Source organism: Crocodylus siamensis, chromosome 4, assembly GCF_052110815.1.
Source record: "Crocodylus siamensis isolate JL-2025a chromosome 4, ASM5211081v1, whole genome shotgun sequence".
NCBI lineage: Eukaryota > Metazoa > Chordata > Crocodylia > Crocodylidae > Crocodylus > Crocodylus siamensis.
In genome coordinates this window covers 215,195,083-215,222,130 of record NC_143398.1, presented here as the reverse complement: position 1 = coordinate 215,222,130, position 27,048 = coordinate 215,195,083, and the positions used below count along the sequence as shown (strand labels likewise).

Sequence of the window (27,048 nt, the reverse complement as noted above, 5' to 3'; positions counted from 1 at the left end):
TAATATTTTATATATATTTTTTAATGTACGATTTGGGGGGGTTTAGCCTATAATTTGTTAAAATATCTTCTGAAAGATTTTATGTGCATGGTTCTCAGCAGCTCAACAAAACTTTAAGTGACTGTACAGCCAAAATAATTGCCTACCCTTAAGCTAAAAGCTCTGTCTCAACAGTTTAGGTCCTAGCAAACTGCTTGATGCTCTGGGTTCCTCCCTGTCAAAATTTTGAGAAAGAGATACTAAACTGAACTCTTCCAGGCAAGAAACCGCATCCCCCATAAGAACCTAACTTCCCAGGAAATTAAGTGTAAATCAAAGTCTTGTTCATAACAGCTTTTCCAGTTCTAACTATCTAGGTTAAGACAACCATGTACAATAATCAACTGTTTAAATAAAATCCTGTTTGGTCTCCCTGCTGGCATCAAGTTAACATACATTTATTGCTTATGCTGTCACCCACAGCTCTCCAACTGACACAGCAATTACAAAAATTACACAGCATGTGAGGATAGACGAGAACCATACACAAGGTTTGAAAACCCCACTCACTCAGGAGGAGACAAACTTTTGCCTGGGCAAATGGGCTGAACGGAGGCAGGATGCCAGTGCCTCCTTTTTTTATTTTTGAGACAAAGGAGCAGAAAAAGAACAAAGTTGAACAAGAAACACAGACTGCTTTCAAGAGAGGGGAAGGGAAAAAGACAAGCAGGCTACAATCACAGAGTACAGGATCTCCTTTAAAAAGGAGGAAGAAGCTGAAGGAGCCCAAACATTCATTATCTAGTTCAGTATTAACTGCTTTGTACATGAGTTCAAAATCTTATCTTTGAGTAGCAAAACAAATTGGTGTGGCTTAAGAGGAAGGAAAGAACTGGTTTACAGGTGAAGCAAAGATGGACAGTTAAAAATGGGTGCAACTTTGAAAGAGGTGGGGCAGTACTTTTCACTCAGGCTTAATTTTCTAGTGAGGAACTTGTGCCTTCTAAAGCTATCCTTATATATGGCTTACTGCTTTCAACAGACAATGAAATCATCCAAGGACTGACAACATTTTGCTCAAGACAGGGGCAAATACTACCATACAAAAAGAGAAGTAGAGACTGTGGAATCTTCTCCCTTTACACAAAATGGTACTTCTTAAAAACTGATCAATAGTTTAATTGCTCTGGTTCACAGGTCATGGCATCTCTAAGAGCACAATACTGTGAAAGCTATATGAGCACTTCTGAGAAGTCAGAGCCAGTGAGATGACTAACTATCATTGGTATGGGGAACCAATACACATCTGCAAGCATGCAGAAGTCAGACAGACATGTGAGCATGTACTGGCTTTGTCTCTTATTCTGTGCCTGGGGTAAATAACTAAGTGAAAACACTTACTGCTGTTTGCTTCCCACATATTTTAGAACCTTATTAAGGTAAATGTACTCTGAATACAAAAAAGATACTTAACTAAGCTTGCAAAAACTTTGTTGCAAAAAACATACTATAAAATGCGATGCCCAGACACTGCTCCCAAGGATGGGTAGCACACTGCAGTGTGGGGCTAGGTTGCTGTTACAAGATAAATAATTTTCTTGGATACTGTCTCCTCCTAACAATGCTACAAGTTGTGGCACCCTTGAAAACACCTCAAGACACCCCAGGATGCCATGGTGTCCTGGTTGAGAACCACTGATCTATAGCATCAAGTCCATGCTTTTTAAGATGCCAACAAAGAACTTCAGGAGACGTGTTTAACAGATTAAACTCATTTTGGCCATTGTTGACGCTTGTACACTTAACAGAAGACAATCACATGAGTTAGCTAGGACGAATCGTTGCCTTTTTTCACATGAAAAACGCATGTGAAAATAACCAACGTACTAAAAACTATTTTCAAAATTTAGAGGTATGCAGTAGCAATTTTAAACTTGAAACGTGACCCAGATGTATCTAGCAGTATTTTTTTTCCAAGATTTTACACTGGTAGTAATACCACTAAATATGTAGCACTTAATCAAAAATATTTGGGGATTAACTGGCAGCTTGTGACAGTTTATGGGGTTTTCAAAATTAGGATCTAAAATGGTTGGTACAATATTGATTGCATCTCTCAAGTGAAGACAGGAAAAAGAAAAGTAAGGATTGAGTTTTTGCCCTCTACCAGCATACCAACAGGAAAGTCACAGAAGATCACAGTGACATTTTTAATCAGCCTTTACATAAAAATAGGTAGGGTTGTATCCATTTTAGGAATGTTGAGTTTGTTACCAAATAGATGAAATTTTAAGGTTAACCCCCCCCACACTCCCCACCCCTTTCTGGCCAAGCTACTTAATGTGTAAAAGGAAACCACATTTATACAGCCATATGTACACAGGAAGTTTTACAGATTAGATACTTTTGCCCTCCTGAATTCACGAAGTCTTTGTTGTCCTCCCCTGGGTGCAGATTTACTTCAGAAAATACATTGCAAAAATTCTTCCAATAAAATGATCTTACAAAGTTACAAGAACTAATTTAAGATCAAACCATTACGTGTTTGCAAACAGTATGTTGTTCTTACAAATCAAAACAGGACATTAAAAGCTTTAAACTCATTTCAAAGGTAATGTTTAGAAAAACTAAGACATGTTCCTTTCAACCAAGGTTCTGCCTGCATTGTCATTTTGCCAGAGTAAACACGTTACATAATATTAGAGAGAAGCTCAGTTTAGCAGAGGGCATACAAGAGAACCTGTGAAATCCACTTATCTGACAAATACATGCATCCTATTTAGAGACCTATATTTCAAAAGTCACCTCCCCCCTTGCAAAACAGCCTGTGGAAGTCTAGATCCTACAGATGTACTAATTAAGCAGTGTCTGGCTTGTTTTTAGTTCTGCCATTTTCACACATGCATGGACCTTAAAAGGTGCAAATGTCTCTTATTTTCAGCCTCTGATGTTATCATGTTGGAGCATTTAAAACTGAATACTTAGTAAATGAATTCATGGAATGCTACTTCAAGCACTCTGTCATTGCCAACAGAAGTTTTTCAATGACCCCTTATCTATTTAAAATACTTCACCACCAGAAACTAACTTCATTTGCACATCAATAATCACAGCAGGATTTTGCCTGCCAGTGTAAAGCTGAATCTCTATAATTATTTTCACAAGGTCTAATATGTTAAACAGCAATCAAATTACCTACTAAACCAATAAAGAGAAAACCATTATAAACATTCATACACAAGAATACTTTTGCTTCCTTCCCATCACCCCAAGCCTGCTAACTAGAATGTGATTAATGGAATTTTCACACAACTCAGCTTGAAATGTGTTTTTGCCCACCTCACTGCTATGGCAGAACCAAATAATTAGTGACTCAGCAAATGCACAGCTGCTCATTAAACCATATCCACCAAACACAGAAAAGAGCAGGGCAGGAGCATGAAACACCACATGAGCTATTGCAAAAGAAAGAAGTTCAGGGTTAAGTTCCATGTGCACAGGACAATGGTCTTTAATAAATATTATGAAATGAGGTTGTGCTATTTATTATTCAAGAAGGCAATTTAAAAAGGAGTGTTCAAATTTTGACTGTTACCTTTTTTTTTTTTTCCCTTAGCTTCTTCATAATAAGTGGAGGTGGCTAGGAAGGCTTAGGCTTGTGTTTTTGTTGGTGTGTTTTTTTTAGGCATTGATTTGCCTCAAGCTTGAAAGAGTTAAAAAGTCTGAAAGAGTTGAAAGAGAGGTTTGAAGGTAGTTGTTTTTCTTTAACATTTTATCAATTTTTGTTTCTACAGTATGTCAGCTATATATTACATGAAAGTTTAACAGGTGTTAATAAAAAGGTATTTTTTTGTAATAAGATTAAAAATCTTTTCCTTATCACTTGTCTACAGTGAAACATTAGGGTGAATGGACATGTCACATAGGAACTGTATTCCTTCAAAAAATTTTTTTAAATTATCTGAACGCTTAAAATACAAAAAAACTAAAATATAGTTAATTATCCAGAGAGGAAAAATAAAACTCTTCTATACAAAGAAGGCATACTCTTTGGAAGATGGTGTCACAATATGATAGGCTTGACAATGCAGTTTGATCTGGCCTTTCTGGACAGGGACAAACCATCTCAACAAAACCTTTTGTTGTATATGAATTCTGGGCAAAATCAAACCCCAATCTAACATAGTGGAGCCTATTCCTGCAGCCCAATGCAACTATAGGTTTGTTAACCATTCTGTACCAAGAATAGCACATAGGCACTCTTCCCACTTCCACCATTCATTAATGAGATTCTGCAAGTTTAATTGGCCTTTGATGGTACTACAGCAAGACGCAACAAAAAAGCACTCAATCTAACTAGCAAGATTATATGTTTAAAAATAGAACAACATTTAAAGGTCAATTATGGTTGCGAGATTAATGCAATTCATAGCTTGCTTTTACAAATTATGGACAGTCTGAAACAGTAAGTTTAGCTGCTGAGTTTTCTAATGTAAGGATGTGTTTTTCCAATGCATCACAAATTTTGTAAAACACCAGAGTTAATAAAGTCTTCCACCAGCTAACCTACTAATAATTCTTCCCACACAGCCCTGGAAACACTACAATCCATTCCCATCTCTGGAACTGTTCTTATCAAACTCTGATCACCATTTCCTAGCCAAAATTCAGGACTAGTACTTAAGTTCTTATTCTCTTTGTCTTTTCAGCTCTTTTGTCAACATAGGTCAACCACACACTTCTGTAAATTGTCCTCCCATTACTTTTCCTCCACCCCCTGCTTGCCTCAGTTTCCTTTAGAACAGGGGTATCAAACTCAACCAGTCCCTGGGCCTGATCCAAGACTGAGGGGCTCCTCACCAGCTAGATATGGTAGTGAGGGTGGCAGCAGCAGCAGAAGTGGGGTGAGCCCCAAATTCTCAACCCTTCTGGGAGCCCCACTGGTCAGACAACAGCTCCACAGGTGAAACCCAGCCCACAGGCCATACATTTCATACTCCTACTTTAGAATAACTGCCAACATTCATAAGATCATAGGAAAGTAGGTCTGGAAGGGACCTCACAAAAGTCATCTATGTCCAGCCCTCTGCTCAAGGCTAGATCATCCCTGATTAAACCATCCTAGCCAGATATCTGTCCAACTTCAACCTGTTCCTGAAAATTCCCAGGGATAGAGATGCTACAACTTCTTTTATTTCCTTTTTATTGTTCTGTCTACACATAACAGCTAGAACAGCAGCACAATTGTTGATCAGGTTTCCATATTCTATAACAATATAGAATAGATTCACAGATTCATAGATGATAGGGTCAGAAGGGACCTCAACAGATCGAGTCCGACCCCCTGCCATCTTTTGGTTAGGCATCTGGTATTTCATCTTTAAGATGAAAAAGTGATGAAAAAGAAGCCAAGAAGAGGAGGACCCACTGATCCTCTGTATTCACAGCTTTTTGGGTTTGTTTTTTTTTTGGGGGGGGGGGCATGCAGAGTGCAGTAAGATCATACTCAGACACCAAACAGGTGAAGTAGGATGTTAATTTTAGATTAGTAATATTGTCTATGAGAAGCGTAAGAACAGGGGTGTCAAATGCATCACAAAAGCTTGGCGTTAGCAAAATACGAGTAGTCCAATTAAAAAAATAATAATGCTAATGGTTTTGATGGAAGAGAAAGATTACTCAACCAGTTCAGTAACTGGAGTTCTTCAAAATACAATGTCCCCAGGTGTCTTCCACATATGCAAGATTGGAGATTTTGTCTGTAGTATGCAACTGGCCTGCACACATGCCCTACCTATCCTTATACAGTATAGCAAAAGGTGCACCATTCCACTTTGCTACTGAAGATCAAAGCACTGAAATATCAAAATCCAAAGGAAGGAAAGCAGATACCACATCTCAGACTCCAGTAATTAAACCAAAAATTAAACTCTTTTCTGCATTTTCCAAGAGTCCCAGAGCTTAGAACACATCTAGGACCGCATTCAGCAACCACTGCACCTGGCAGAAGGAGGCACCTTTCACAAGCCAGTTATCTTGGTATGGGAATGCTTTCTCTACTAGGACCTACTAAGCAGTTTGATCTTTAGGAAATGAAGACTTGGTCGCTTGGTTCTAGAAGGTAGCCATCTGTACTGATGAGTCACATGGGCTCCAATATGGCCATTAATTACTGAAGGGGGTGGCAGTAGTCCTGATGGCAAGGGATGCCAAGACATATTTTGTTGATAAACCAATTTACTAGAGCAGGCTTCACCAACCTTTTGGTGCAGCAGGCTACAGTGTCACCATCACTCCCCCCTGCAGTACCAACCTCCCACAGAATTGCTGTAGCCATTCAGGGTTTACAAGTTGTAGGTTGCAGACCTCTGTACTAGAGTAATGCAAAAAAGTCTTGAACTGCTCTCCAAGCTTTATAAAGGACAATAAATCCTTGGTAAGTAGGAGTGTAAGACATTGCCACTAATTGCAGATGCACAAGACAGAAGTGATACTTTTGAAATCAGTAGAGATTGCAGTAATCCCAACTCTACTTTGACAGGCACTGAAGGAAGAGGTCCAGATGAAGATATCTGCTCCTGCCTCGTTAATCTTAGCACATCCCAGGCTAATAACAGGGATTCCAGCTAATACTAATGTATTATACCAGTACTCAATAATAAAGCAAGGCAGAATTATAATCATGCCTTTTGTGTTTTCATTGTCAGACACACAGTACATAGCCGGTTCACACTGAAAGGGTCCCCAGGACTGAGATCAGTCTCCCTGTCCAAGTAGTGGTCCTGCAGGAACTCAAGAGGATCCCTTGTGATCGTCTAACAGGGATACACAGAGGAGGATCAACACTTGGAACTGTCCGTGTCTGATGAAAAATGTGACAAGGGGGTGAAGTCAGACCTGGGAAGCTATAAAAGCATATCCCCCAAGCCATCAGGGAGGGAGCAAACAGGGGCAATAAACAGGGCAGTTTGCAAGCAGTTCACTAGAAGCAAGAGAGGAAGGAGAAGAGGAAGAGGAGACAAACACCAGGCACTGGATCCTGCTCTGGGGAGAAAATGAGCCAGGGTTGCCCATGTGTTTGGCTTGATAACTGTTTGTTTGGTGGGCTGTGTATTTGAGCTTGTGCTCTGAGCAGCTGGGAATACTGCTAGCTGGACGACTGCTGCCCGTGTCAAAGCAGTCCAGGCCCAGGTGGTTATAAAAGGTGTGGGCAAAATACAGCCTGTGGGCCATATCTGACCGCCATTTCATTCCATCCAGCCTGCGGGCAGGCAGCAACTGCAGTCCCTGCTGGCACCATGGGGCCCACTGGGTGGAAGCAGCCTCACCTGGCACTGTGCACCAGGCCCTGGGCAAGCCACACTTGGGTCCTGGCAGCTCTGGCTTCTGCTGGCCCCGTGGGGGATGCTGGATGGAAGAAGCCCTACCCACCTGCCCAGCTCCAGTTAGCAGACCCCAGGCAAGCTGCACTCAGGCCTAGCACTCCCACTCGGGCTAGGCCAGTGACATTGCCTGCCTGCGGCTTGGGAGCCCATGGCTGACTTTGATTCTCTGGTTAACGCACATCAGAGGCTTTATTCTTCCCTCTAAGTTTCTTTTTTTCTTTAACCTAATTTTCAATATATAAAAGTAAAACTTTGTTTTGAGCTATTATGCAATCACCTCTATATACACTACTCAAAAAAAAACAAAATAAAGACAGAAATTATTTTTTTAAATATTTTATAGGAGATGTTTGATTTTTAAGATACAGTTTGTTTCTTATCTATAATCTGTTAAAATATCTACACCATTACTTTTGTGTATGGCCCTCAACAGCTCACCAAACCTCATTAAGTGTCCCTCCAGCTGAAATAATTACCCACCCCTAGTATAAGAGGAGATTCCCCAAATGACCAGGGACAACAAACAGGGCAATCTGCAAGCAGTTTGCAAGTCAGTTTGCCAGCCAGTGTGCCACCCCCTTCTTTGAAGGGCAGCCTTTAAGTCAGGGGTCACCAACCAATCCCAGAGCCTCTTGAAGTAGATCCTGAGCTGCGGGGGCTGACCACCTGCACGCATTCCAAAAGTGATCTCCGACCTAAAAAGGTTGGAGACCAGTGCTTTAAGTTAAGCTCTTTCTTTGATCAAGAGTAACTAACTTACAGATATTTAGTGTTAGTTAAAACTCAGTTTAGCCAATATGTAAAACCCTCGTTTAACTAGAGTCCAAAAGTAAGGTGTCTGTCCAGTCAGGGCTGCTCACCATCAAGACTTTCGCCCAGGTCCTAGTTTGGCACTGTGGAGACTGCTGCTTTCAGGTTCCTTCCAGCGACAGCCAGGTGGGGGAGTGTCTGCAATGTGAGTGGTGCATCCTGGTGGTGTCCCTCAGGGAGCAGACAAGAGAGCTACAGGAGAAGGTGGCAGGTTCCGAAGCATCCTCCACCATGAGGCGTTCATCAGCTCTGCACTGGAGGAGTTCCCTAGGACTGTGGAGGGAAGCAGTGATAGAGAAGGAAGGGAAACGGACTCCCAGAAAGATGGAAGGTAGAAGCTTGCGACCTCTGATAGTAAGCAGAAGTCTTCATCTCTGCCTAAAGCTGTTTCCGTGGAGAACACATAATGGAGCCCTAGCAACAGAAGAGGGGAAGCACATACCATTGGTGGAAGACACCAGGCTAGGCATCCCCAAATTTGGGAGGATAGACTACTGCCACCAAGAAAAAGCAAGAGGTGGTGGTAGTTGGAAACCCCCTTCTGCGGGGGGAGAGAGGCATCCATCTGATGGCCTGACCTGTTGTCTTGGGAGGTCTGCTGCATGCTCGGAGCCCAGATCCAAGATGTCACAGAAGAATTACTAAAACTCATCTGGCCTTGACTACTTTTCCATGCTGCTCATCCATGTAGGCACCAATACCAATGATACTGCCAGGGGTGACCCTGAACAGATCAAAAGTGACTACAGGGCTCTGGATACAAGGGTGAAGGGGACAGGGAGGGTCTCAGGTGGTGTTCTCCTCAATCCCTCTGGTAATGGGGAAGGACCCAAGCAGGAGAGGATGCACCCTGCAGATCAATGCATGGCTGCACAGACGGTGTAGCCAATGGGGCTTTGACTTCTTCAAACATGAAATGTTGTTCCAGAAGAAGGATTGCTAGAAAGTTACAGGATCTATCAGACGAAGACAGGGAAGGGCATTTTTGCAGACAGGCTCCCTAAACTAGTGAAGAGAGCTTTAAATTATGTTAGAAGTCAGGGCTAGATGACTCTGGTAATCCTTCTGTGACATCTCAGATCTGGGATGTGAATGGTAACAAGACTGGTTTCTACAACTATGTCAGCAACAAAAGATCAGAGAACGTGTTGGTCACTTAGTGACTGGGGGAGGCAACCTAGTAACAGACCATGCGGAAAAGGCTGAAAGTACTCAGTGCCTTTTACCTCAGTCTTCACAGGCAAGGTCAGCTCCCAAACTACTACACCTGGCAACACTGAGGTGAACAGCCAAATAAGTGAAAGAACAGGTTAGGGACTATTTTGAAAAAGCTGGACCTATACAAGCTAGACACATACAAGTCCATGGGCTGGACAGAAAACATCCAAGGGTGCTGAAGGAGTTGGCCAATGTAACTGCAGAGCCACCAGCCATTATCTTTGAAAACTCAGGGCAGTCAGGAGAGGTCCCAGACAACTGGAAAGGGCAAATATAATGCCCACTCTAAAAAGGAAAGAAGAAGAATCTGGGGAACTACAGACCAGTCAGCCTCACCTCAGTCCATGGAAAACTTACGGAGCATGTCCTCATGGCATCCATTTTTAAACACTTGGAGGAGAAGAAAAGTGATCAGGAACAGTCAGCATGGATTTACCAAGGGCAAGTCATGCCTGACCAACTCGATTGGCTTCTATGATGAGATGACTGGCTCTGTGAATGGGGGAAGAACAGTGGACATGGCATACCCTGACTTTATCAAAGTCGTACGCTTGAAACAGAACAATCCCATGCACTGGTATAGGCTGGGGACCAACTGACTAAGCAGCAGCTCTACAGAAAGGAACCTGGGGATTACAGTGGGTAATAAGCTGAATATGAGCAAACAGTGTACCCCTGTTGTGAAGGCAGCTAACAGCATGCTGGGCTGCATTAGTAGAAGCATTAACAGCAAACCAAAAGAAGTGATCATTCCCCTCTATTCGGAACTGGCGATGCCACTTCTGGAGTACTGTGCCCAGTTTTGGGCCCCCCACTACAGAAAACATTGGAGAAAGTCTAGCAGAGGGCAACAAAAATGCACAGGGGGTTGAGGGACATGACTTCTGAGCAGAGGCTGAGGGAACTGGGCTTATTTAGTCTGGAGAAGAAAAGACTGAGGGGGGATTTAATAGCAACCTTCAACTACCTGAAGGGGGGTTTCAGAGAGGATGGAGCTAGACTACTCTTAGTGGTGGAAGATGACAGAACAAGGAACAATGGTATGAAGCTGCAAGCAAGGGAAGTTTAGGTTGGATATTAGGAAAATCTCTCTCACTACATGGGTAGTAAAACCCTTATTTTTTTAAGCAGGCTACCCAAAGAGGTTGTGGAATCTCGGTCTTGGCGGTTTTTAAGAGCTGCCTAGACAAAAGCCTTGGCTAGGATGATCTAGTTGGGTATAGATCCTCCTTTGTGCAGAGGGTTTGACTAGATGACCTCCTGAGGGCTCTTCCAACCCTAATTTTCTATGGTTATATGAAAAATACTGGGTCTATGCTCCTTAGAAGCTGAAGCAGGACTAGTACCAAAATGTAGGGTCTATTAGCTCTCCAGAATGAGATAAGAAAAGATAAAGTTAAACCCACAACTGGATCGGGAGCTGCCACAGGAAGGACGGAAGAGAGTCAAACAGGGAGTAGACGGAGCAGAAAAAGGAGAAGAACAGAGTACATGGAAAACAAAGAAACAAAGGCAGAAAAAAACCAGCAAGTCAGAGATTTTTTTCTCCCCCCCCAAAAAACTGATGCATACAGCCATAACAAGTTGAATAAATTGTATATATAAATTTGGGCATCATATAATAGCTATACTCTAGGTCTCCTCCCGCTCCACAAACCTCCAGTTGAGGAGTTTCACTAGGCTGAGAATACCTCCATAACCCTTACCTTAACTAATAATTTAATTGAGCACTCTGACAAAGATTTGGCAAGACTGTTTTAAATATATCCACAAATACTTATGGGGGAGTTTCAACCTTCTTGCAGTACAGTGGGGAGACCTGTTCCGTCAGCTGTTAGCAAGACAGAAGCAATCTATCTCTGCACCATGCCTTACTCTGCCTATCCAGCCACAGGCAGGCATTTCCAAGTATTACACTCCAGAGCCCCACCTGCTTAAAAGGAGAAAAACAGAGAACTAAACATTCTGTTCTCTAACTCTGACCCCAAACCTAAACTGCGGACCAAGCGTATGAGTTAACAGGAAACATTAATAATGCCGCACATCGGGGTTGAAGTAATGCAACAGAGGTGTCTACTGCTACGAGAGAAGCCTTTTCTATCTAAAAAGGCTCAAGTTGACCACGAATTCTTAGCTTCAGCTGGAAGAATGTCAAGTCTTTTAGAAGTCCAGGGAGCCCCAACCTAGATGATGCATCTAAAAATTTCCAGCTAAAAAAAAAAAACAAAAAAAAAAAACCCCACCATCCACCCAAAACTGAGCTAAACAGGCCAAAATCAGATTGAAAACAACTAGGCTTCGCTCAAATCTAAGCTACTGTGTCCACAATACTCAATTGCCATTTCCTGACAACAGAGAAAAAGAGAATAAAAACAAAGAGAAAGTGTCAAGAAACTCAATAACACAAAACAAACTTGTTTCTGATTAATAAATCTGCTTAGACTGTTAAACCCAACTGCAAGCAGCAGCAGTTAAACACAGACAAGTGTTTAGATCAGTGGTTTTCAATTTTGTGAGATTTAAATCACAAATGTCAGAAAATGCCAGTTCTTAGCTTACACTTGTTTTTTGATTACAAAAAAAAATAATAGAACAATTCTTCTGGTGCAAAGAACTCAAAAAGACTCAAGTGGTCAGAATATTTTTAACTTTATGAATTTCTACATGAAATCTGTGGTTTTACTTTGTGAATCATGTTAGCACAGTGAGGCATGCTAACATTGTGTGGCTCCCCACATCACCCTTGAAAAGATCTTGTGGCGTGCTAGCTGAGAACCACTGATTTAGATGCTGAAGGATAATAATTGCTTAGCTCTATACAGCATGAAGTTGGCTGGTACTACATCCTGTAACTTTCAGTATTATGCCATGGATCAGCATACGTGAAATACTTACTGTTGGAACAGCTGCTTTCCAAGGTCAGGGAATCTGGAGGAAGCCAGTTTTGCTAAAACAGCACAGTAATTTATCAGATACTGATGAGAAGGAAGGAGAAGGCATTCTACTGAACGGAAAAGCTGCAATCATTGTTTGTCAGATTTGCTAGGACTTGGGAGAAGAATGTAACTGAGATTAAAATGAGGAAATGAACAGAATTGCAGATACCATTAAAAGGAATCTTTCTAAAAGATCTGAGAAATCGTTTGAAGGGAAGAGTGGGATGGAAATAAACCAAATCACACTAGAGACTGGTACAAAATATGGTGCTAACAGACTACAAATAGAAACCATTGGAGAATGCATTTTAAATTCCCTCTATCCCCTGCTTCTTCTCACCACAGCCCTCAATGCAACACTATAAAATTTAAATGTAATGCTTTCTTTTCACAGAGTATTAAAGAATAACTTTTAAGAAAATCATGTATACACCAATAACAAAAACCCCACACCTCCTCACATAAGTTAACATTTAGTTTTTATGCTAATACTTGTCAGTCTCTGCAGCTGTCTCCTCTTGCAGTTGGCATTGATCAGTGCCAATATGAAAACAGCATTGTTTTATTGGTTACTTTAGGCACTGTATGCTCCACTAAAAGAGTTCTTATCTCTCCATTTTGCTGTCAATACAGAACCAGCCAGTCTGACGCTATTATTAAAGAAAGCTTATTTTTCCATCCACTATCTTTAATCCAAAACAACATCTGGAACTTCAGCCTCTGTCATACAAAGTACAACAGATTAAAACAGGAAAAAGCCACACATCAGTTTCCAGGGTATTGTAAAGTTTCTGTCTTTATCCAAATTCCCCATACGTACATTTTAAACAGTCCTGCTAGCTAGTCAACCAGCTAGCTTGGCGGGGGAAACTCAGGCTTTTCTTTCCTCTGCACATTTTTGACAGGGACTCTGGAACACACTGTAAAATCCTTTCAACTTAAAAAATGCAACAAGCAAGATAACCACAGACACAATAGTTGGCCCTTCAAAAGCCAAAAATGACACTGAAGTTTGCAATAACAAAAATACAGTTCTTTAAACATCACATAAAGGCAAGACACAGGTGCTTTATAAAAGAAAATAAACCTTTAATGAAATATTGCTAGTATGTACACACATTACAACAGAAAAGTCAAGGGAAAAAAAAGAATCTGGCGCCATTACACCACGTATAAATGTCCTACTTTAACAGACAGCTGTCTCCACTATCATTTAAGTATGCTTTTTACTTAGATCATGTTCAATGAATCATGAGAATCAATATAGAGGAAACAAAGCCAAGCTGTAGGTACACAGAAATCAAGAGTGAAGTACTGTTCTGTTGTGGGGGCAGGCGGGGAGGGGAGGGGGGCACACATGACATACTGAAAAGATAGAGATTTTTTTCCCCCCCACTGTTACTCAGTTGACTTTCTGATAGGTTAAATACTAATAGTTACATCTGCTGTTTTTTGTAACTGGCTACCAGACTACAGGCTTAAAAGACTGAAAACTACACGCTTAAAAGACAAACCCTCCAAGAATTACTTTCACAACTTTTTGACCTCCCCTTCCCCCCTGCCATGCCACAGAAGAAATAAGTAAAACTTCACCTAACCTTGAAAAAGAACTTACTTCCACTTCAATGCATAACTTCATATAGGCACAGGCCATATTTAGTATAACTTAATGCAAGGACTTCTCCCCACCACTGTTCAGTAAAAATACCTACTATCTGAGCCACAGACTCCTGCTCAGACATAAAGCTGCATCTCAGATCATGGTACAGTCTGTTGTTAATGACAGACTGTGCAACTTGATCCTCTCAGTGGGTGCTTTGAGTAAGCACTTCCTTCTCTCCCCCTTCCTATTGTCCCACCCTACGGTGCCAGCTGTTTCTGACAGCCAAATTGCTGTGTGCTAAGCAATGAATGCTGTCAGAGAAGGAATTTTCATTTCTGTAATGCATAGGCCTCCATGGACAAATTATACAGTTTATAGTCCTAGGCTGCAGGAAGCTGCTTTGCTGTTGAAGTGCTGCCAAATGCAGTTTTTTTTTTCCAGCTGACAATCACATAAAACTAAGCTGAATGACCAAAGCAGAATAAAGCATATGTTTTGTTTGTTCCTGAAAACACATGTCAAGGATTTCTATATCTACAAGCAGTTTTAAAGTAATGCACAGTGGAAACCAATTAAACTATTCCTGTTGAACAGAACCCATCGTGTTGCAAGTGGACCAATGTCAACCGTTACACTGTACAACTAGTTAACAAAACTTGGGCATTGTGAAGATCAGCTTCAAAGAGATGTCTCATGACAACTTCAGTTAAGTTTGGGAAGCAACAACTCTATATATCTGTCATGGAAATTTTTTGAGTATGTGCTGCCAGTACAGAAGAGGTTAAACTGACATGCGCAGTTTGAAGCTGTGAGTGGAAATTTCCAAGGCTCACCCAGTCCTTGCCCCCTGGGTGACCTGCGGAGCTGTCAATCATTGTTGACCTACTTTCCCCACAGACGCATGCTCAGATTGTGTCAGCTCCTGACTGAGAGCATGCTCAGTCAGAACCTGACATGAGGTAATCGGACTAGAAATTTCTCTGCGGAGAGCACGCTGATTGGCTACTAAATTGATATAAAAGTTCTGTGAGCCCCTCCCTCGTGGTGGTGGTGGTGGTGGTGTGTGTGGTGGTGTGTGGGGGGAGATCGCGTGGACCAGAGACAGAGGCTGCTGCTGCAGGGACTGTTCTCTGAGTCAGGCTTCAGGGCCTATTGATCTCCTCCTTCGGTGGCTTATTGCTTATTGTATTTCGGTTTTGACTACGATCATCTGGCTTCCTGACTTACCTTTCGAACTGATTAACGGCTTACGATTTTGGATCACCCTCTGGACTTTGTTTAACCCGGTTCTGGATCATCGACCTCGGCTTCCTTCACCAACTACGACTCTGCTCATCCCTCCAACTGACGTCTCCGCTGCATCACCTTCTGGCTACTGACCTCGGCTTTTCTCATACGACCACCCGATTCGTCCATTGCTGTGGACTGGCGTCACGCGGTTCAACATCACCGTGTTACAGTTCGTTTTATTGTTTGTTTCGTTGTTTGTAATCCCCATTTATGAGCTGTTGACCAGCCCTGGGACTAGGTCTTCGGACTGAACCTCGTGGGCCAACAGACCCCTTTGTTGTTAATTGTTTGTTTGTGTTCCAACTGTAACTGAAGACCTTTCTGCCTACGCCTGAAGCGTAAGTCAAATAAATTCACCTGTTTTCCTCAATCCGCTCCGAGTCCCTAACTCCAGACTCTACGCCGCTAATCCCACCTGTCCGTATCTAATTGCCACCCCGGCCCACCGTGACCTTGGGGCCCGATCCTTCGGTTTTCCCCGACAATATCAAATGTTAATTCGACACTGGATATATACCATAATAATAATAATGGTGATGATGAGAACAAATATATGACACTTAAGAAATAACCATGTCTGCATAAAGCAAAAGAAAAGGACAAATTTAAAATCTACCCGGTGACTACTCAGGAGACACCCATTACCTTAGGTAGTCATTTTTATTTTGAATATTCATTTTAAAAATAGATGCATATGAAGCTACAGGACCCAAAGCACTGACTAAGACCATTACAGCATGAAGAGGAGAGGGCACTGTGACAGCTTCCCTACACACATAGCTTTGTTAACATAACATATGTCATGCAATGTCCCTGATATTCCAGACCTCGAATCCCACACAACTCTGACAGCACATCTCTGATCTGCCATGAAAGAAATACTCAGTATTCTCAAGTTAGGCCTCTCTGGAGCAGAAACTGCAAACTAGGAGCTGAACAAATAAGGTATTTGCCAATAACTTTTTTACCATTATTCATCAATTGATGAAAAAACATGAACAAATAAGTTACTCAAATATCTTTCAAGCTTGAAGAGTTTATCAAATAATGTGGACTTATTCACTGAAAATCTGTCAAATATTCTGCTAAAGATTTTCCCAAATTGTGCACTGCAATTTGTTGTATTTCAGAGTGTGAGAGAGAAATATTTACTGAAGTCAAAACAGACATTAGTCATGTGTACCAAGGTTTCAACCTCTTGCATAGGCCTACCAAAAGAAGCAATAAGGACCCATGCCAGAGGACCACTAGTTTTCTAAAAAAGCATATGGGGGACAGCCACCTAGTATTCTAAGTATGCCCTGGCTAGAAACATGAAAAGAAAGAGTATGCATGATGGTCAAGAACTGAACTAGCAAAATGGGAAACCCAGTGACAAGTTACCAATTACTGCAGCAAGTGGTCAGTTAAAACAGATTGACATTAAGCAGCATTTCTTCATACAAGAACCATCAGTTTCACTCGCAAATTTCACCGTTTTTCAAATTAGAAGAGCTATGCAGCACTTGCCTAAGAAATTTCCTTTAATGGACATCTTATTGCAATTTTGCTTCCCAATATGCTACATGGCACAGAATTTATTATTTAAAAACAAAAAAGAATCAGTTTCTTTCTTCCTTTTAATCTTTTCTGTTTTCTCATAATCACCTGTTTATTCTTATTCCAAGCCTTCTTGTAATGAGAACATTTTCATTTCATTTTTATCATCTCTTCTTTTTCCGTTGCCTCACAGCTGTATGTTGCTCTCCTGAGTTTCTTTTCATTATCATTCTTCTTATTCCATTTTGTGGGGACAGTTTCTTGTTGGGCTTCCCTTTAGAAGCTCCCAGCCCTCCTGGGTGCTTTTATCCTTCATGGCATCATGCCTATTGACTCCTGAAATTGGATGAAATCTACCTTTTTGAAGTCTATCCTCCTAATTTTGCTGATTTCATGCTTTCCCTGTCTCATGATCTGGAATTCTATCACATCATGATCACCAGCTGCCAAGTTACCCATCACCTTCACAACCTCCATCAGTTCTTCCCTATTGGTCAGGACAAGATTTAAGATAGATGATTCCCTAGTCGTATCCTCTGTCTTCTTGAACAGGAAAAACAAAAAAAGTTACATGCCCTGTTCAGCTGCTAGCTTCAAACACTGGTGTTCTCTTTGTAAAGGGAAAGATTCAATTAATAAGAACATCAATGTTAAGCTTCCATGGGCTTCTGTGAGAATTGGAATAAATCTGAAGTAATTTTGAGGCCTGACTGAATCTGATTCTTAGTATTCTGGAAAAAGACCAAAGTTTCTACTATTTGCCAAACAGTTTAGCTATACACTAAAGTAAAGATCTTTGCAGCAGAGACTGACATCCATTAAACAGTAATACAAAAGAAACCTTTTAAGAAACGTGATGTAAATGTTAAATCATACAGGATCTGTATTTCTGGTGGAAAAGTCCTTTGGTGCTGTCTTTCAGAGCTTACCGTTTTCAAAGCTTAAAAACCTCTAACTGACTGAAAGAAAGTTTATAACACAGTATGCCCCAAACATTAAAACCTTGTATTAAGACCTCATTCTAGGCTGGTGTCAAGGATATTACTTCAAAAAGCTCACAATTCTGGCCTTTACAGTTTTGTGGATGTCAGCTATCTTCCAGATCTCCTTGGCAAGTGACCTTCCTCCAACCACCAGCTATTTCAGCCTCTCATGCTGATCTCTCTCCAAGACCTTGAAATTCTTTGTTCACAGCTGGCATCACAAATCCTGGATGCAACCAAGGTGTGGATGAAAGGGCAGTGGAATGAAGAGTAGATATGACTTTCTTGCCCTGTACACTTTCCACTAGGCATAGCTGCTAATGCAACTGCGTCAAAAGAAGCACTTGTTAAGACTGTCTCCAGCATATAAAAAACAGGTCTAAACTATACAGTACTTCAAATGTCAGCATCCTTGTCTGAGTCAGCATTCCTAGCAGCAAAGTGCAAGGGAATTATAAACCTCAGAGTGAACTTCTATGCCAAATAGAAACCTTGCATCCCAAGAGACAGTGGGAGCAGGACTGGCTTAATACCAATTAAGTTATTACCAATTTAGATATTAAGTTTGACTACGTTATGGCAACAAAAACCCAAGTAGTTTGTCAGCAACAGCTCTGTGCAGAATTATACATGCTAGTCCCATGTCTTCCAGCCCAGCTTCCTACACCATGACTTGAAAAAGAGGCTTCCTAGGGCAGTCCGTAGCTACCTTGCATAGAATCTGCACCTAAATACATGTCTCTCATGGTTTTACTGTTCCCTTCATGCTGCTATAGCTTCATCCGAAAAGAAAAATCACAGCCTCACTATCTTATCTTTATTTATTTGAATCACAACCACACTCACTTTGTTTTTATTTATTTGAAAGTTGTATATTTTCGGTCAGGCTCTTGTAGAAATGAACATAAGTGCCTACCAAAATGCAGTGTTCTCACATTATGTATTCATTAGCAGTGAGGTACACGCTGGAAAAATTACCACTAGAGCAATTCCCCTTGTAGGCAACAGCACTTTTGCTGTCCCTCACTGACACAGCCTGTGTGTGTGAACAGGAGCTAGTGCTGGCCATGAAGGAGAATGTTAAATGGAGTGCTTTATTATTATATATCCATTAATATAAATCCAGTAAAGAAAAAGAAATGCAAAGTAGGCCTTATTGACAGGTAAGGTCCTACAAGGAGAGGCTGAGGAACCTGGATCTCTTCAGCCTCCAGAGGAGAAACAGAGGGAATCTGGTGGCCATCTACACATTTCTCAGGGGGAACAGCAAGGAATAGAAGATGCTCTGTTTACCAGGGCACCCCTTGGAGTAACTAGGAACAACAGCCACAAACTGACGGACAGCAGATTTAGGTTAGACATCAGTAAGAACTTCTTTACGGCAAGGGTTACCAGAATCTGGAACGGGCTGCCAAGGGAGGTGGTGCTCTCCCTTGGAGGTCTTCAAGAGGAGGCTGAACAAGCACCTGGCTGGGGTCACTTGACCCCAGCACTCTTTCCTACCCAGGGCAGGGGGTCAGACTCTATGATCTAAGGTCCCTTCCAACCTTAACATCTATGAAATCTATTCAGTCTATGAGTGACTATTAGCAATGTCAGGTAAATAAACCAACTAAGAGGACAGCTAACCAAACTGCTATTTAGAATCTTACCAGGTCTTCCAAAATAAAAAATTTCTGGAATAGGTTTTATGCTTATATATGACAAATTTTTTGTTTTAATTTCCAATAACTCTTTAAACATTTCCAGGGCAAGTTGACTGAAGGTGATATAAGTCACCAGTATAAAAATCACACTTTATATAATCAATTCTAATCTTATTTTTCATTTGTACTTTGTAGTTATTTTCCCCAAAGAAAGTATAATTTTCACTAGATGATAACCATTTTCAGCTAACAATAGCCTTTACACTGGATTTGCCACTTTGTGCCAGAAAATATATAATGTATCTATACATATTCATTAAAAAATGTAATAAAACGTAATACATTCAGTTCCCTGGGTTTTATATTTAAATTTTATTATAGTAGCTATATTTAGGAATGAAGTACCAATAAGAATGCATAAAAAATAATTTTAAAATCTTATTAGCAGATTAGGCCTGGTTGAATGTGCTGGTAAGCTAAAAATGTCTTAAATGCAAAACATGTTTTGATAAATTGATTTATTAAATACAGTTTTAGCTATATTGACCTTGTTTCTTGTTACTGTGTCTTTCAAATACTTTAATCTAGTAGACCTCATATCTACTCGCACTTCATTCTACCTTTATTACCAACAGATTGGAAAAAGCAGGAAATCCCGTATTTCTTTTTCAACCTCCAGTTCTCAACAATGAATGAACTCACTGACCTGAAATGAAATTAAGAAAGCACTGGTCTGCATATGAAAGAGGTTACTACAGTCAAAAGCTAAATTTGGCACTTCATCAAACTCTGGTTACGGAGATTTAGCCAGGGACTTCCATCAGTCTTGGTTTAATTTTCTTTAAAACTTCAAAAGTAAAAATGAAGAATATGAATAGTTTAAACCTCAACACATGTATGGTTTCTAAAAGGGGAAAAAATAATTTATTTAAAATAAAATCTGTTTTTTTATTCTCAATTTTACCTACTCCGAGCATTTCTCTAACAAATGTGAAATCTAGACACAGGAGTGCTGTACACAGTATGAGAACCATTTCATAGTTTCATAGTTTCTAGGGTCGGAAGCGACCTGAGCAGATCATCTAGTCCGACCCCCCGCCATGGCAGGAAAGAGTACCGGGGTCAAATGACCCCAGCAAGATGTTCATCCAACCTCCTCTTAAACACCCCCAGGGTAGGGGCCAGCACCACTTCTCTTGGAAGCTGGTTCCAGACTCTAGCTGCCCTGACTGTGAAGTAGCGCCTCCTGATATCTAACCTAAACCTACCCTCTGCCAGCTTGTGACCGTTATTCCTGGTCACTCCTGGCAGTGCACGGGGAAATAGTGACTTCCCCAATGCCTGCTGATCCCCCCTGACTAGTTTATAACAGGCCACAAGATCCCCCCTCAGCCTTCTCTTTTGGAGGCTGAACAGATTCAGGTCCCACAGCCTGTCCTCATAGGGCCTGCCCTGTTGTCCCCTGATCATATGAGTGGCCCTCCGCTGGACCCTCTCCATGCTGTCCACATCCCTCTTGAAGTGTGGCGCCCAGAACTGGATGCAGTACTCCAACTGCAGCCTGACCAGTGCCGCATAGATGGGGAGGATCACCTCTTTGGACCTGCTTGAGATGCATCTGTGGATGCATGACAAGGTGTGGTTGGCCTTCCTTACTGCCTCTCCACACTGCCCGCCCATGTTCATCTTGGAGTCAATGATGACCCCCAGATCCCTTTCCGCCTCCGTGCTGATAAGTGGGGAGTTCCCTAACCTGTAGGTATGGTGCCGGTTGTTCCTCCCGAGGTGCATCACCTTGCACTTGTCTGTGTTGAAACCAATCCTGTTCTCGTCCGCCCACCCTTGTAACCTGTCTAGGTCTGATTGTAGCCTGTTGCATCCTTTCAATGTACCCACGTCCCCCCACATCTTAGTGTCATCAGCAAATTTGAACAGGGTGCTTTTTAACCCCTCCTCCAAATCCTTGATGAAGATGTTGAACAGTGCGGGCCCGAGGACCGAGCCCTGCGGAACCCCACTGCCCACGTCCTTCCAGGCTGAGAAGGACCCATCCACTACCACCCTATGGGTGCAGCCCTCCAGCCAGCTGGCGACCCATTTGACTGTGTGGGTGTCTACACCACAGCCCCCCCAGTTTCTTAATGAGAACGGGGTGAGAGACAGTGTCAAAAGCCTTCCGGAAGTCCAGGAAGATTATATCCACTGCTACCCCTGCATCTAATGATCTGGTGATCTGATCATAAAAGGCCACCAGGTTGGTCTGACAGGACCTGCCACTGATGAACCCGTGTTGGTTGCCCCTAAGCATGCAGTCTCCTGCTGGCCCCTCCTGGATGTGTGCCAGCATAATTTTCTCGAACAGCTTGCCTAGGATCGAGGTGAGACTAACTGGCCTATAGTTTCCCAGGTCCTCCTTCCTGCCTTTTTTGAAGATGGGGACCACATTGGCCCTCTTCCAGTCCTCCGGTACCTCACCAGAGCACCACGAGTGCTCGTAAAGCCGTGCCAGGGGACTTGCAATGACCTCAGTCAGTTCCTTTAGAACTCTAAGGTGGAGATCATCCGGGCCGGCTGACTTGAATATGTCCAACCCCTCCAGAAGCTCCCTAACTAAATCCTCACTAACCCGTGACCCAGGTGTGCCTCCCCCGGGGCCTGAGGGGGGCCCAGCAGGGAGGTGCTGTTCTGGTCCCTACTTAGGAAGACGGAGGCAAAGAAATAGTTAAACATGTTAGCTTTGCCATCTGGTGTGACGACCAAGTTACCCATGTCGTCCTGCAAGGGCCCCATATCACCCAGGACCTTCTTTTTACCCCCTATGTATTTAAAAAAAAGACTTCTTATTGTCCTTTAATCTGGGAAGCTAGCCCCAGTTCCATCTCTGCCTTGGCCTTCCTAACTGCCCCCCTACATCCCCAAGCAACTACAGAATAGCCCTCCCTGGTGATGACCCCTTCTTTCCACTGGGTATAAGCCTCCTTTTTAGCAAGGAGACATTCCCGGATTCTTTTGGTGAGCCACAGAGGCTTGTGTGCTCTCCTGCTCCCTTTGATCCTCGTTGGGATTACCTTCCTTTGGGCTTGGAGGATTGTCTCCTTAAGGAGCGACCTGGCTCCCCTCCCCTCCGGGACCTCAGCACTTCTCCAACTATCCTCCTTAGCTTGTTGAAGTCTGCCCTCCTAAAGTCGAGGGCCGCTGCCTTACTGCATGCCTTTGCCACCTTGCGCTGGATGGTGAATTCCAGCAGGCAATGATCGCTGTCACCCAGGTGGTCGAGCACTCGCAGCCCCCTCACCAGGTCATCACCCGTGGCCAGCACTAGGTCCAACAAGGCGTCCCCCCTGGTGGGGCTGTGCACCTCCTGGGTTAGATGGAGGTCCTGCACTCTGGCCAAGAACCTACTTGAGCATTCAGACCTGGCTGACTGCTCTTCCCAGCAGATGTCCGGGAAATTCAGGTCCCCCATGACTACCACATCCTTAGCCTTCACTACCTCTGTGAGCTGACCCAAGAATTCCTGGTCAAGCTGTTCTCCCTGGTTGAGAGGTCTGTAGTAGACTCCCACCATTAAGTCCCTTTCCCCTCGACTGCCTTGTACTCTAACCCACTAAAGCACTTCAGAGTGCCCCTCCCCTGGCTCCTTGCTAATTAACGAGGATGTGTATTCCTCCTTAATATAGAGCGCCACACCCCCACCCCTCTTTCCTATCCTGTCGCTCCTGTACAGCCTATAGCCCTTGACATTGACCGCCCAATCATGCGTTTCGTCCCACCACGTTTCTGTAATCCCCACTATGTCCGGGCTGGTGTCAGCCAGCAGGAGGGTGAGTTCCTCCTGCTTGTTGCCCATACTACGAGCGTTTGTGTAGAGGCATTTGAGGTTTCCTGCGGGTGTGTATACTGACCCCCTAGTCCCAACGTTACCCTGGCCCCTCTCTCTTACCTGTTTGATTACATCAACAGAAACAAAACTACTACATTCTAAGTTATTTTAATTAAGTTATTCTTCACCATTCAATATAATAGTACAAGTAACAGATTTTTTTAAATAATATGGATTGACTGTCTTTAAGAGCAAGTCACGTAAAGTGTTACAAAGCGCCAGTTTGAAAACTGATCAAAATAATCAGATTTCCTAGGAATTATCCCATAAAAAGTTTAGGTTTTAACCTTCAATCTATTCAACCAATTAATGCAGGGATAAATCAGACTTTAAATTGTGCTCTGCATGATTTACTTTAAAAAGATTATAAAACACAAGCCTATAGCTTAAATGTTTATGCTTAATCCTAACTATCACAGGCAATAATTCTTTGAAAGACAAGTTTTTTTCAAAGCAAGACAGCCAAAAAAAATCTCTCTCGTACTAGGTATGCCATGCTTTATACATAGTTTCTTCAGTTTCTGTAACAGTTAAAAAAAGTGTACAATTTTTTTTTTTTTTTTTTTTTTTACTTTGGTGTACCAATATCCTCCTTAAACTATAAAGGTTCCAATGCTTTCCTTTGGCATGTATTTGCCATTGATACAGTGGTAATATAGTGTACTTGAACACACTACTCTATTACAATGCAAGGGACTTTGAAGTATTAAGTTCTTTGATACCATTAAAGTTGTTACCAAAAGATGAAAAAGTAACTCAATATAATCTAATATATTTCAGGAGAAGACAAGTACACACCAACACTTAACAAAAAGTATTTTTCGTATTGACTTGGATAACTCTTAAAAAAAATAAATAAATAAAATAAAATAAAATCAATAAATTAACGACAATGGCTCAAAACAAGATATCTGAAATATTTTTTAGCCAGCATAATATACTGTGAATCACTTGTGGAACTTCCTTCCTCTTCTTTCACCCTTCTCTCAGATTAATTAGCAACTCAAAAAAATGTAGGTGAACTCCAGAGTTACAGGGTAGCTTTGAGCTCTCTTGAACACACCACACACAAATTATGTGGACCTTCTAAGTACAGTTAAACCAAACACAGAATAAAGAATTAAATCATTTTTAATTTATCCACTTGTTTATGAGGGTTTTTTCAGTGGAAGAACTTACAGTAAAACTGGTAAGACTGTTTTCAGAGCATTTTTCAGTAACTTTTGAAAAAAACCCACTCACTTTCCCCATGTTGGGTATGCATACATTCAAGCTTGGTAACTACACCTAATCCAAGTAGGGGTGCACTGATAAAAGATTTTTTCAGCCGATACCAATGGCCAGTTATTAACCGGCCATATCGGCTAATCCTGATCCGATAGCTGATATGCAGCCCAGCAGCTTGGAAAGCAGCATCGAGCCAGTAAGTCTGCAGGAGGGAAGGAGTGTGGAGGGGGCAGACTGAGGCCCCTGCAGTGAGGGAGGGAGTGGGGCTGGGGCAGGCGTTCCCCAGCCAGGGCGGGACAGGGCGCAGGACAGAGCCGTGGGTGGCTCATTCAGGGGGCAGACCCTGCTGCTACGCACACCCCTGAGGGAGTCATGGAGGGCATGTGTCCCCCAAATATGTAAACAGGGAAAGGGCAGGCTGCCTGCTACAGGCTCGGGGCTAGGGACTGCATGGGCCTCTTCCCAGTGGGGGGGCCTACTGCGGACTACAGCGAATTGCGGGGCTGCATGCATGCAAGCAGCATTTAATCAGTGATATTATCAGCAAACTAACCAAAAAAAGCTGATTAGAAATAACGTCAATTTTCTTTTTAGCAGTGCTGATGCAATATGGACCAATATATCAGTGCACCTCCAAACCCAAGATAAGTCCCCATTTCATGTATAGCAGTCACCTTTCGGATTCAAAAGGAAGCTCATGCTGAGTCCACAGGCTAACACCTTTAAGAACGCTTTCACCATTTTAAGCATTCTTTAGTATGCAAAAAATCACCTTAAGCCAGGAGTGGGCAAAATGCAGCCCAGGGGCTGAATGCAGCCCGCAATGCCATTCTATCCAGCCCATGGAGCCCCTAAAAACATTTAGAAAATATTTATCTGGCCTGGGCTGCCTGTCATGTGGCCCCCAATGGCTTGCCAAAACTCAGGAAGCAGCCCTCTGCCCAAAATAATTGCCTGCGCCTGCCTTAAGCTGAAAACTGGCCAGTCAGCCCTGAACTATTTTCATATGGACTTTTTCTGGGTGGAGAGAACACTCAAAACAAACCACATTCACAAAATTTAAGAGACTATAGTTAAGCACTGCCCTTTGTGATAATAGCCCTTTGCGTGTTCACTAGCTTCACAAGAGAAACTATGGACATGCATATATGACTAATATGCTGTGCCCCACAGCAGTGCCCTCAAGCACATCATACCACTCTGGCCAGCAGTAGTGTAGCCATATCCATACAGGGCAGAAGGTTGGCTAAGCAGCAGTGCTGAGTAAGAGACCATTATTTCGCAGAAGTGGTTACACAACTTCTGACTTACAAGACATCCACCTTAGTGCAGTATGTTTGAGGCCAGTCTACATGTGCCTAGCAGCCACACCCTCAACCAGCTGCTGGCCTGGAATAAACACTTCTTACTAGCAATAAAATGTAGCACTTTAAACCAAAATCCCTAACCATAGCCCCCCTCTTCCCTAGCACAGTTAAACTTGTCACACAGGCATATTCAAGTCACTGACTGCTAAAGGGGTCACAGTCTTTATGAGAGTACACTGGGAGGTTGCAAGTTCCACAGATGCAGGACAGACTTGGTCATGTCATGACTATAGTTAACCCATGATCCCCACCCCAAGAGGGAGGTTACTCACCAAAAAGATGGGGAACTATTGGTTTAAGTAAAACAACCATGAAATGAACATGAGGTCACTTTGTTCTACTTTTACAGTACATCCTTTTACCACTGTAGATTAAGTCCAGAATGTACCCAGGAGGGAGTAATCATGGCATTCCCTGGTAATGACTCTAGCCCTCCGGTCAGGCCCCTCAACAGTCTCTTGCTTCTCAGAGTAGGATGGGTCTGGAGTCAGGAATACTGTTAACTCTTTGGCTCCTCAGTCCCACAGAGTGCCAACCCCTCAACTCTGCAGCTTGAGCAACCCCTCAGGTGGGAAACCCAACCCATATACAACTGGGTTTGAGCCCAGGAACCTATATAAAACAGGTGGAGCTATCTCTTCCCTGCCCTTGACTATTTCCCCACTTGTTTTTCTTGTAGGCAATTTTCCCTCACTCATATTCTGTGGGCCTCGTTCCCAGCTAACTCTGCCATTTCTTATAAGCCCATAGGTAGAGAAAGGAGGTTCAGCTGTGCCAGTCTGAAAACAGGAAGAAGGCAGTGTCAGGCAGGGCAGCGTAGTACCTTTTAGGGTTTATAAACTAGGGGTGCTCAACCTCTGGCCCCTGCGCCAAATGTGGCCCACAGAGCCCCAACATCTGGACCATGGGCTGAGACCAGCAACAGGGTAACAGTGGCCATTAATACAGTCACCACCACCCCCCCGCAAGTTCCCAAGCCCCATGCTGCTAGTCACAGCTGGGCCATCTCCCCCTGCATCTGGATCAGAGCCAGGCCACACCCCTCCCCCCCATCAGGCAGGGCTGGGGCCAGGCAATGCCCCCCTTCCATACCTGAGCCAGTTCGGGGGTGGGCCACACCACTTTTCCTATGGAGCTCAGCCATGCCCCCTCCCCCTGCAGGGCCAGGCCACACTCCCTACT

At 42.7% G+C, this 27,048-nt stretch overlaps 1 protein-coding gene across 5 annotated transcripts in view; it reads right to left on the bottom strand.

The window, feature by feature from the left end:
- The window catches only part of ACVR1 (activin A receptor type 1), a 114,795-nt gene that overhangs the window by 73,842 nt on the left and 13,905 nt on the right, over positions 1-27,048 (bottom strand). The window contains exon 1 of one of the 5 annotated variants that reach the window (XM_090045688.1): positions 13,944-13,965. The exons of 3 other annotated variants lie outside the window; for them this stretch is intronic. The gene's annotated coding sequence lies outside the window, so the exon portion shown is untranslated. Of the gene's footprint in view, positions 1-8,224; positions 8,427-13,943; positions 13,966-27,048 lie in introns of those variants that run through there. One more of the 5 variants, XM_090045686.1, reaches the window with a different exon arrangement.